Genomic DNA, 13,261 nt, shown 5'->3' on the forward strand with positions numbered 1-13,261 from the left:
AAAAGTACTTACCATATATCTATCGTAAATATACAGCCAACTTCTTGAAACACTTTTATCACTCTGCAGGAGACACTTCAGCGTGTGTAGAAAGCAAAAAACAACGCAATAGCAGCACAGCAATGTCTTATCGCAGTCAGTGCTGACAACACAATTTCGGTGGTCACAGTGAGCGATAGATCTAAAAGAGTTATACAGTTGCAATATGCGGTGTGCCACAGTAGCGCTACAGGCGTAATGTGCACGAACTACAAATGAATGTGTTTCTTATTAGTGTCAATCATTGTTGCACCCACTTTACACTTTGCAAATGCATTTCTCTCCCACTCTTTGACCTTGACAGGCAGAAGTACCAGGCTTTCCAAGTTCACAACCATAAACTGTTTGTGTACATATTACGCTTTCACGTCTTCAGGTGGCTCTGAACGGAAAGAACAAGGCTGATGATCGGACTACCGAATACGGCAACCAGAAACACCCGGTTGGAGCAATAAATGTAAATTACAAATATAGAGCCTTCGCAATAACGTAAGGCTGGATATATATATATATATATATATATATATATATATATATATATATATATATATATATAATATGTATATATATCAAAAGTTTTGTAACAATTACAACAAACTTCAATAAACATAATATACTTCAAATATGAATATAAATATGTAATTTTACTATATTTGAAAAGTCTCTATCTTTTTATTTTTATTTCAACACTTTGTATTTAATTTTTAAACATCACAAATTTCCAAACCTGGAAAAGTCACTGACACAATCAATCGGACAACAGGGGTCACGATACTTGTCTTTTCCACAATTTCACTAGCAATAGGTTTGGACTTCTTCCATGAGGGAGAGCCCGGATCAGTTTGTAGTGTTTTGGTACCCAGAAAAAGAAGAATTGAAATAAAGACTTATACAGGGAAAAAAGGGTGTGGACGGCACACCGGGGCGCTTGCGATGAGAACTAACGCTACCCCCTGGCAATCCCATAGGCACGCCGAAACCGTAGGATCAGCGTGGGGCCGAAGCGGTCAAGGGGAATGAAGGTGCAGCAAAACCATTCCCGTCAACAGAAACACGTGTCCCGGAAAAAAAGAAGGATAAACGAAAAGAAGGGAGAACCTGGTTAACCAAAACACAGACCCCCGCCAGCCCAAAAACAAGAAAACAAAAGACAAAGGTGCGGATTTTTTGGATTTTTTAAAACTTTGCTTTTTTAGGATTTTTACTTTTGAATTTTTATAGCTTTTTGTATGTTTTGAAAGACTGAACACTCCAGACAACACAAACACTGGACGCACACAACAATAGGCCCGGTGGGTTCACGTCCTCCCCAACTGGGGGAAGACGTCCACTAGACCTTCCGACTCCTACCAACCACACGCGAGTCCGGTAGCGGTATTCGCGGATGAGAGGACATGCAAACGATGCAGATGAGGGGTGATATATGAATGAATGAAGCCGCCCTCTCAGCTCCACCCCCTCCCGACGATGACGGTCCGTTACATGGACGGGGTGCTTTACTAAGACTTTCGGTGGCTGTAAAGGGCAAGTTCCAGTCATGTTTTCTCTGATCGTGCCGGTAGCGTATAGAGCCAACTTCTTCACTTCAGTTAGAAGATTCAAGGATGTGAAAAAGTTGTCGAAAAATATACAGTGAGCACTAGCTTCGTCAACAACTTTGAGTAAATTCAGCACGACACTTCCTCCCAACCCTAAATTTGTGTTTTCTTCAAGACTTGTATCATTGTCCTTTCCGACGTATATTTGAAAAGCATAGAGGTATCCATCATGTGAAGCCAGACATCAACACTTGTATCCAAACTTTATGGGTTTACCTTTCATGAAGATCTTAGCGGAGTGCCTTCCACGGTATAGGTTATGCCGAAATACACCAAAGCGACTAAACTTGCTACTCAGTAATTGGAGATACTTCCGAGCTTTGTACATTCTATCCGTTTTGTCCATCTGAGTGTTGTCGGCTAAGTGCAGGTTCTTTTTTATATTTCTATATGTGTTCCTACTCATAGGTTGTCGCACAAGAGGAACTGACACATCATTATCCAAGGACCAGTACATTTCTTCATGCGGAAGTGAATGGTATACAGTAAGTAGCAAAAAACCAATGAATCCCTTCATTATCTCCTCGGATCCTCTAAATTCATGTCTATTGTTTTGAGTTGCACATAAATTGCTTTGTTCTCCCCAAATATAATAGATTTCTTTATCAAAATACAGGCTGAAAAGTTCGACGCAGTTCTTGTCAATTAGTTCTTTTTGCACATTTAAGACACACTGCTTCTCTAGATTTCCATGATGAATCGAAAAATGAGCGTCCTTTTCCACCCACTTGAAAACTGGTGATGCACGAGTTGTTTTGTTCCTCTTGTTACCACAAGATGAACGAGGTTTGGGGTTATCATTTCACGTAGAAGGTCGAGGATCATCCATGCCGTCTGCAACTCGGTGAATCTCAAGCTTACCTGACACGTCACGTGGGAGATTATCATCTTTCATGTCACAATCGTCCCCTTCTTCATCATTATCTGAGTCTGAGAAAATATAATGCACTGCTTCTTCGAGTGTTAGAAAAGTTTCACGTGGAGCCAATGTCACAGTTTGCTTGAATCAGCACAATAAGGAAAATAACCATGAATGAATGAATGAATAAATAAATAGGGATTGATGGGGACGTCAGCAACGAGGCTATATGTCCCCGTCACGATAAAAACGTTGCTCAGGACTGCAAGATTAAAAAGGAATTACAGGCTAAAAAGAATACAGGTAATAGAACGAAAATGCTGCTAAATGAATAATAAAAGGATAAAAGCAAAAGTGGAAGATAAAAGAATAAATCAGTTAAAATAATAACAATAACAATATACAAAAATAAACTTAAAACATGTGAGAAAATATAAAAATGTAACAGCAATAAAACAAGGACAACGAACTAAAAACAGTTCAGAGAACGTGAGCAACGCCAATACTACGAACGAACTCAAGCACCCGGCCAACAACATTACTATCATCCCCCAAAGCACGGGTAAATCTACAAGGCAGTCCGTAACGTTCTCTGAGATCTGAGTATTCAGGACATTCCACAAGAATGTGCTGAATACTCAGGGGGACTATACAATCTGCACAATATGGACGGTTCAGCCTCCGCAGGAAGTAACTGTGCGTCAGATGAGAGTGTCCGATACGCAAACGCGCCAGGAGCACTTCATCTCGACGACGAGGACGTATGCCACTCGCCTTGGAGTGGTTTGCCTGCATGTAATTTATTCGCAATGGCCTGGTCCCAATCGGCTTGCCAGTGAGAGTGCATCAAGATGTGAAAATAGGAAGGAAGATCGGAGCAAGGAAGGTTTTGCTCCAGTGCAACAACGGCCAAGGCGGCGTTCTTGGCAGCTGTGTCAGCAAGTTCGTTTCCCCGGATGCCGACATGACCCGGCACCCAGCAGACAACGACGACACAACCCTGTTGCTGCAATTGATGGCATCTCAGAAGAATGTCCTGCACGAGAGAGTGCATACTGAAGGCATTCTGTGTAGTCAGAACCACGCTCTGAGAATCGGTGCGAACAAGCACGCGACGTAATGAAAGCGTGAGAATATAGTCCAAGGCATGCTTAAGTGCAGTCAATTCGGCCGTGAACACGGCACAGGCGATGCAAATGAAATTCAGAGCTGCCCTCGTCGGTGACAAAGACACAGCCTACAGAATCCCCATCCTTAGAACCGTCCGTAAAGAACATACTAAAATCGGGGTACTGATCTAACAGTGCGGCAAACTCTCGCTGGTACACCTGGGAACTAGTTGGCTGTTTCGAACTAGTTGGCTGAGACAAACGTAAATCATGCCGAGGTAGACGAAGCAGCCATGGTGGAGTAGCACAAAAGCGAACCAACGAAAAAGAGAACCACACAAAAATCGTCCGCAAGGAAGCACTCGCACGCACGGATGTACCATGGACGTGTAGAGTGACGACGCATAGCGCTCATATATCCGACCACCACGGAGACATAGTCTACACGGGTGGTCTGGAACACAACACACATGCGAAGAGTAATTAAGAAGTAGTTTACTGCGACGATACGCTAACGAAGGTTCATTGGCTTCAGCATACAGGCTGGCGACAAGACTTGCTCGGTAGGCGCCAGTAGGAGTACGAATACCCAGGAGATGCACTGTATCAAGTTGTCGTAACAGAGAAGCACGAGCAGAACCATAGACAATACAGCCATATTCTAACTTGGACCGAATTAGACTACGGTACAAACGAAGTAGAACAGTACGATCAGCACCCCAGGTGCAGTGGGAAAGGACACGGAGATTCAGAGCTCGAAGACAAGAGTATTTAAGATTCCGTACATGTGGTGCTCACGACAAGCGACGGTCAAACACCAGACCCAAGAAACGGATTGTATCAACGAATGACAAACGGGTGCCATCGAGGTACAAATCCGGGTCAACAACGCACGTACGCTGCCGGCAGAAGTGAACACATTGGGATTTCTCGGTGGAAAAGCGAAATCCAGTCTCATTCGACCAGCGAACAAGACGATTGAGAGTCAGTTGAAGCTGTCGAGTAATGCCGCGAAGGTGGCGGGAGCGACAGAAAATGACAAGATCGTCAACATAAAGCAGACCAGACACAGGAGCCTGGATCTGCGGAAGAACGCTGTTGACTGCCACAGCAAACAACGTGACACTAAGAACACTGCCTTGTGGAACACCATTTTCTTGTACAAAGCGCTCTAAGAGAGTAGAGCCCACACGCACTCTAAAGTATCGCTCATGAAGAAAATTCGAAATAAAGTGGGCCATATGCCCACGAAGACCCCAGTCATATAATTGTTTTAGCATTCCGTAACGCCATGTGGTGTCATACGCCTTCTCTAAGTCGAAAAATATAGCCACAAGATTTTCGCCGTGGAGAAAGGCGTCTTGAATTTCACATTCAAGATAAGCGAGATTGTCAGTAGTTGAGCGGAAACGACGAAATCCACTTTGAAACTTGCTCAAAAGAGTATGCGATTCCAAATACCACACCAGGCGCTTGTTGACCATTCGCTCTAGCAGCTTACAGACACAGCTCGTGAGAGCAATGGGTCTGTAGCTCGTGGGGCTAGTTGCGGCTTTCCCTGGCTTTAAGATGGGAAGAACCAGGGCCTCACACCAAGCAGGTGAAAAAACTCCTCAACCCAGAGGCGATTATACAGCTGCAATAATTCAAGTTGAGAATCGCGGGAGAGGTTGGGCAACATATCATAGGAAACACGGTCAAGCCCGGGAGCAGTATTGGGCGATTCGCGGAGAGCAGTATCTAACTCAACGAGGGTGAAAGGAGTGTTATAGTCCTTACTGTTGGCGGTACGGAAATTTAACGGGTTTCGCTCCAGCTGAGGACGGGAACGAGCAAACGCTGGTGGGTAGTAACCTGACTCAGAGATAGTGGCAAAATTGTGGCCCAATATATTGGCGATCTCTCAGGGATTGGTTTCTAGAACACCATTCACCGTTAAGGCTGGGACAAGAAGTAAAGAAGCGAATCCGTTTATGGAGCGAACCCGGCGCCACACATTTGACATAGGTGTGCGACTACTGAGGGACGAAACGTAGTTCATCCAGTTTTGGCGCTTCGAAAGCTTTACCAGACGTCGAGCACGAGCACGTAGAATGCGGAACTGCTGAAGATTTTCTTCAGTGGGATGACGATTGAAAGTGGAAAGAGCGCGCCGACGAGCCTCGATAGCCTCACGGAGTTCCGCAGACCACCATGGAACACCCCCGCCGGAAACGTCGCCACCGCATTCTGGAATGGAACCATGAGCAGCATCAAGAACAGTCTGCTCAAAAGTCTCAGCCATAACAGCTACAGGGAGATCATCACGACAATGAAACTCATTGAGCTGCCGGAATTTACGCCAGTCAGCACACTTCAGATTCAAGCGGCGGAGAGGAAAAGGAAGAGTAACAGGGAGACCTTCAACAAACAAGGGGAAGTGATCACTGCCACAAAGATCAGGATGCCCTCTCCATGTCAATGAGGTAAAGAGACCAGCACCGCACATGGAGAGGTCGATACAAGAATATGTGCCGTGGGCAGTGGAGAAATAATTAGGACTGCCATCATTAAGGATAAGCAAGCCACTCTCTTCAAGAAATTCGGTGACCTCGCGGCCACGACCGTCAGTACGGACAGAACCCCACAGACGGTGATAGGCATTAAGGTCTCCTACAAGCACGACTGGCGGCTCAAGTTGATGGAAGAGCTGAAGCAGATCGGCGGTTGTAAAAGCTTCTGAGTGAGGAACATACAATGAACAAACTGTAAGCGGGCGAGAAAAGTGTACTCGCACCGCGACGGCTTGCAGTCTGGATACAATGTGAATTTGCTGAGAATGAACAGAATCGGAGGCACAGACTGCCACGCAGCCAGCAACGTGGGCAGCGTCTGGCTTATCACTTCGATACATAGTATACCCAGAAAGAAGAAAGGACTGAGTGGGCTTAAAATGGGTTTCCTGCAAGCAGAAAACTACAGGCGAGTGGTCTGTGATCAGTTGGGTCAATTCCTCACGGTGACCACAGAAGCCATTGAGGTTCCACTGAAGAAGCGCCATACTGGAAAGGATTAACGTTTGCGGCGAACTTTCCCACCGGGTCCAATAACAGCCCACTCGGAGTCCATAAGTTCGTCCTCCACCATGTCAGACTTGAGCGAAACTGCAGGAGGCTTACGAACTGGCGTAGATTTTGTTCTCTTGGGAGTGAGAACAGTCTCGTTCAGCCAGCGAATATGATGGCTAACTTTCAGGCCGGCGATATAAGGTGTTCGGCGATGGGCTGGAGTACGCTTTAAGAGCACCACTAACAGAAACACGTGGGGTTCTGGGAAGTTCGCTTGTCGTTGCAACTGGGGTCTTCATGTCACAACTATTCTCTGGGACCGAGTCTGTCTGGATGGAAACGTCGGATGTCTTGGTTGCTACCGATTGTCGAGAACTACCTGCAACAGTAGCGAATGGAACAGAAAGCGAAGAAGGGACGCTTTCTTTCAGACGACGCTTAGCATCAGCAGCAGAAATCTTCTCAACAACCATGAGTTCTCGAATACGCTTTTCGCGCTGAAAGGCTGGACAGTCCCGGGACCAAGCTGAATGCTCACCTTTGCAGTTGACACAGTAGGGTTTGGCCGTGTTGGAGGGTTCCGCACCATGACTACCCTGGCCACAAATCGCACAAAGAGCAGCACTCGCATTACACGAGGTCCTGGTGTGCCCAAAATGTTGTCATTTAAAGCAGCGCAAGGGACTGGGTATATAGGGCCGAACTTTCAAACGATAGTATCCACCCGTGACGTACTCTGAAAGCGTGGGCAAACTGAAAGTAAGAATCAGGGACTGGGTGGCGAAGAGTTCACCTGACTTCTTACTTTTGATTCGAGCTACGTCGATAACGTGTTGGTCCGCTAACTCCGACTTATTTTCCTCTTCGGTTGCATTGAGGAGATCCCAACACGATATTACCCCTTTAGAAACGTTCAGCATACGATGTGGTTCGACTGACACGTTCAACGTTCCAATAGATGTTAACTTAAGTAGCTCCGCCGTTTGCCTCTCATCTGTCGTTTCCACCATTAAAGTGCCATTACGCAACTTCTTCATATCTTTAACCTGTCCGGCATGGTAGGTGATAACTTTATGAATAACGAAAGAGGACAAGCCCTTAATAGCACTCGGACGGTTTGCATCAGAAGCGGCACTATCAACGTCTTTATCTTTAATTACAAGATATCGGAGAACAGGGCTCGCGATACTTGTCTTTTCTACTACTTCAGTTTCACATTGTTTGGGCTTCTTCTGTGAGGGAGAGGCCGGATCTGATTTTATAGTTTTAGTACTTATAAAAGTTTGAATTTTAAATAACATTTAGAAAGGGAAAAAAGGGTGTGAGGGCACGCCGGGGCGTTAGTAGGGGAACTAACGCTACCCCCTGGCAATCCCTTCAGCAGGCCCAACACCTTAGGATCAGCGTGGGGCCGACGCGGTCAAGGGGAATGGAAGTGCAAAAACCATTCCCGTCGACAAAAACGAGTGCCCTCGGAAAAAAGAAGTGAAAGAAAAGAAACCTGGCAAAAAAAAGATAGACCCCCACTAGCCCAGAAAGAACAAAACAAATGGTGCGGATTTTTTTGTAATTTTAATTTTTTTATAGTATTTTCAGTTTTTCATTTTTTTTTTGTCTATATTTTCAAAGACTCAACACTCCGGACAACACAAACACTGGACGCAGACAACATTAGGTCGGGTGGGTGCACGTCCTCCCTAAGTGGAGGAAGACGTCCACTAGACCTGCCTCTTCCCGACTCCCACCAACCACCCACGAGTCCGGTAGCGGTATTCGCGGCTGAGAGGGCATGCAATGATATGAGGATGAGGGGTGTTAAAATGAATGACTTATGAAGCCGCCCTCCCAGCCTCACCTTCTTCCCGACGATGACGGTCCACTACATGAAGGGGGAAGGAAAATAACCACTGGCAAACCGAAATCCAGAAATATAAAAATGTCAGTGATAGTCACTTTTATGCACTTCAGTACTTCCTTTCCGCTGACGTTGCGGAAACGCTACACTAAACAATCAATGGACGTAAACACCCAAGAAACAATGGAAAGTAAACTGTGTGGACATTTTGTCTTGTAGTAACTCTTTTGTGAAACTCTGCCATCAGCGCAGGTCAAGACGTGGAATGCAGTGTTGCCAGTTCAACAAATAAACTCATCCTCTTTTTTTGGCTTTAAAATTACACATTTAGAGACAACTGAAACTGTGTTATCAAACATGAATTCATATAAAATAACAATCAAAAATTAACAATTATACCTTTCAGTTTGCGGACAGTATTAAAGTACCTTGTTTACTTTGAATACATGCACAGAAAAAACGAAATGTTGCGAAAACGCAACGTTAGCGGAAAATGGGTTAATGATACGTCGGCTCATATTCACTTCGCCGGCGTGTCCTTGAAAAAGGTATTTTAGCAATAAGAGGTTTTCTCGGATCTCTCCGAACAAAAGTACAACGGAACACTGCCCAGCACCTTAGTTGCCACAAAATGAAGTCTCTTTCCATAATATCTGTCAGCAAAAACAACGCACTAAAAAGACGAGACAGCTTCACGTCTTTGGAGAGGATTTTAAACTTTAATTCCTCCTCTTGAGCTGCTGCTGTTTGGAACAGTGCAAAAACGTCTTTTGAAACGCGACACTCATCTAGATGCGTATCACTATCGTTTTGTTGCACTGTGCTATCATCGTCTTCTAAAACACTTTCCGGTATATCTATTATTTTCTCGAGTATCCCCACATCTTTCGATTCTAAGGAATGAGTCAACAGCCTAAAGTAATATTTTTTCATTTCCAAGGTACACAGAGAATGCATTTCCAGTATCTGTGTAAAGGCCCAACTCGCTGTTACTACAAGCCTCTGCCTTGGTACAGCAAGTATTAATTTTAATAGTGAAATTAAAACTGATTCCAGGATAACGGATCGAAGACGTTATTGACATCAAAACAGTTATTGCTTGTTCCCAATAGTTTATGTCATAGAAACTGTAGAAATTTGCGGTCAGTTCCTCTGGGAATTCTCCAGTTTCATTTTCTCTTTTGTTACCATATTTTGTAGGACACCACTGGCATGCCCCCTGACGCAGACGAAAGTTTGCTCAACACTGTATTTCTTGTCAGGATTTACAAAAACATGGTTAATTACAAGCTTAATTGTTGAATTTCTTTTTAGGTTTACTGCATTTGAAGCTGAGGCAGTCGCTGGCTTTCATTTGGAACAACATCCATCTTCAGATTATGGCTCTACAGTTGGCAAGTCTGAGATTCTAGGAGTATGCTCTATAAGTAAAGCAGGTCCTCATTCTCAGCAGATTGCATTTTATCCATTTTATGTAATTACGCGTTATCTCCACTATCTCCTTCACTTCTATCCCTACTTAAACGTTTACCTTCTTTATGATTTCCATTATTAGGTACATTGCTCTTGTAACAATCTTGAGTAGAACTTAAGTGAGCATTAGGTCCATACTCAAACCCGTAACCACCGTGAGTCGACATGGTCATGAAGTTATTTTCCCTATTTTCAATTTTAGATCTACTATTTTATCTCAAAAGTTCTAATTTCGAACGCTTGTACGAATTATAAGCTTCAACCCGTTGTTCTAACAAACTTAATGTTCGAGGCCAATAGTTATTAAAACATATAAATCTATAACTTAGATATATTCCATCTAAAATAATCTAAACAAAGTCTAATTCAGATGACCCAACTCCTAACACTTGAGCAGAATGGGACACGCTATGAATGAATGCATTAACATCTTCATTCAATCTCATACCCCTATAAACTCTCTCTGATATAAGTCTCGATTTAGCGTTCATGGATACAAATCTATAAAAAATCTTACTTCTAATTTCTAGCCATCTGAACTGTAAACGAATACAAGTTCTAATCACATCTAATAATAACCCTCTCGTTTTAGTTGTAACTGCGAACAAAATTAATCTTAATGGAAATTCATAATTTTCAATCAATTCATGAAGAGTTACCAAGAGTCAAAAACTAACACTATCCAAACCATCAATGACTTTAACTTTCCGATCTTTTCATTTAAATTTTGGGTTATTTTATCAAATATAAATTTATCCATTAACTTATCAGAAACACTACACTCTCTAGCTATTTCTACATTCGGAATACAGGGTTGTCCATCAAGAGTTCGACTAACATTCAAAATACTAGGCTGAGTCAAATTATTTTGAGTTCGACCATAATTAATTAAAGGCTGGCCACTATTTTGTAACCTTCTTATAATTGGATTTTCAATATTATAGCCCTTTAGTTGTGTTTCACAATTATATGCAGATGACGGACATAAATTTTTAACCAAGCCTGACGATCAATTTTCATAAACAAAGGGAGAAGGTATTTTGATCTTAGATACATCTCCACAATTAACTTTCTCAAACTTCTGATTATGTTCATTTGGTGATAACAAAGTTCCGGACTTTTTTCTCCTTAATAATTCATAATTAGCAGATGAAATTCTATTAACAGGAGTTTAATTAAGTCTGTAAGCACTCATTAAGCTCACTCGGTTTGGAAAAAAAATGAAATCTTTAAGTTTTACGTCCCACGGTTATGCCGGTTAGGCTAAAGGAGACGGTGGTGATGAGAGATGAGTAAAATGGTGGAATGAAGAAAGTGGGAGGAAACGGGAGAACCCCGAGAAAACCCACGAGCACGGTGTTTGTCCACCACAAAGTTCACTTGGCGGAGGCTGGGATCGAACCCGGGACCCCAAGCACCAGAGGTGAACGCTCTACCACTGAGCCACCGCGCCCCCTCACTCGGTTTGGATCCGAATAAGGTACATGACTTGCCGCCCCAAATCCACCACTGCACCTGAGCGCTCCAGTACCAAGTTCAAAATTATTTTTAACTGACAAATTTATCTCACTACCTTCAGCTAATTCGGGCTTGTTACTAGCAATAGTATTAGACGACTTCTATGCTTCAAGTATATTAAATGATCTAAAAGTTGATATAGGAGAATTACCCGAAGTATCGGAAGTAATCATTAATTCAACTTTGCCTGTCGTGTCAATAGTATAGAAAGTTTCTGGTTTCAAACTCATACTACTATGTGTAAATGACGAATAATCAGCTATTTTGAACTAATTATTGGAAGTTCACTTCATTTTTTTCGGATATTTAATGGAAAGGGAAAGGTTTACAATAAAAATGTTTAAACACACACTGTAAGTAGTAACCAAAACTACTACTAACTACTCACCCACACATCCAAACACACCAGAATTCATAAATATTCAATAGCAATACAATATCTAATAATCATGATTCACCAACAATTTCGTATTATTTATTATTTTATTAATAACATTTAACAAACTAATGCTGCTGGTTCTCTGCATTCAGCCACCAGGTATGATCTTGGACATATGACATTCAAGGACCCCTATCTAACATTATTTTCCTAACTTATCAAAATACGTCAAAGTTTCGATTGATTGCAAAATTCATAACTATTATAATTAAAGGGAAGGAATAAAGTTACAATTCTGTAACTTTCAACAGACAATCAGAAGGAACTATCCCATAATTCAGCTAACTCGCTAAACATTTCGATTTTCAAAGTAATACAACACCATGAATTCCATTAATAAATTTTAAAAACAGTATTCAAATTACACCATTTATTGGCTATGACTCACCAATCAATTTATCAAAAATTATTTAAACAGTTTCTGAACAATTTACGCAGCTATATCAAACCAACTAATAATTTCGCAATATCGAAGGTTTACTGTAATTATCCTTGAACCAAAATTTCCATAATGCAAGCTCTCACACCGAGCTACGAAATACTATATACAAATTTTTGCGAATAACTATCACGAGTACTTTCTAATCCATATATTCTCTTCAGTCCTGAAAGCAGCATGACAGGATTAATTATATTTTTCCTACATAACATTAATCTTTGGAGCCTATGATACAATAATTTAGTGTTCCTTTCAGTGTAAGTATGTAGGTGGCGCTGAAGGAATATGTCCACATATGTGGTCATTAGGTCATTATTATTTTGAATGCTGATGTCCACACTTGTGGACAAATGAAGAATTTATCTTTTGAGAAAACAATGAATTCTTAAACCTTACGCATTTATTTCAAAACGTACATTTAGTGATTTCTATAAATACAGCTCACAAAGAATATATATGAATATTGGCAATACAAAATAACCTTCTTCACCAATAACAAAAAAATAAGTAACACATTTCTTAGAAAACTTCAGGCGTTTCAAGAACCAGATCTTCTTTATTTCAACGAGTTTGAAATTCTAAGGAACAATTCCGTTCCTTTAGAACACATAATTCTAGTTTTTCCCTTGCACTTCTCATTTCTGCAACGAGCTGCATTCGGTATGTCCATGGCTTTAGGTAAGTTGCTATCGCTTTGGTGAAAGGAGGTCACACAAACTTATCTTACACCTTTTGTTTACATCGATTTTTAATTAAAAGTCTTCCCAATCATTCCCTTCACCCGGAAGCATATACATGCTTTGCCGACCTCCACTTAAGCTTGGGAACGACTCAAATGGAAAGATCGGTCACAACGTGTTTGGTTGCGTCAGAACTATCCTATAA

The sequence above is a fragment of the Thermobia domestica genome, chromosome 7, assembly GCF_964235325.1.
Source record: "Thermobia domestica chromosome 7, izTheDome1.hap1.1, whole genome shotgun sequence".
NCBI lineage: Eukaryota > Metazoa > Arthropoda > Insecta > Zygentoma > Lepismatidae > Thermobia > Thermobia domestica.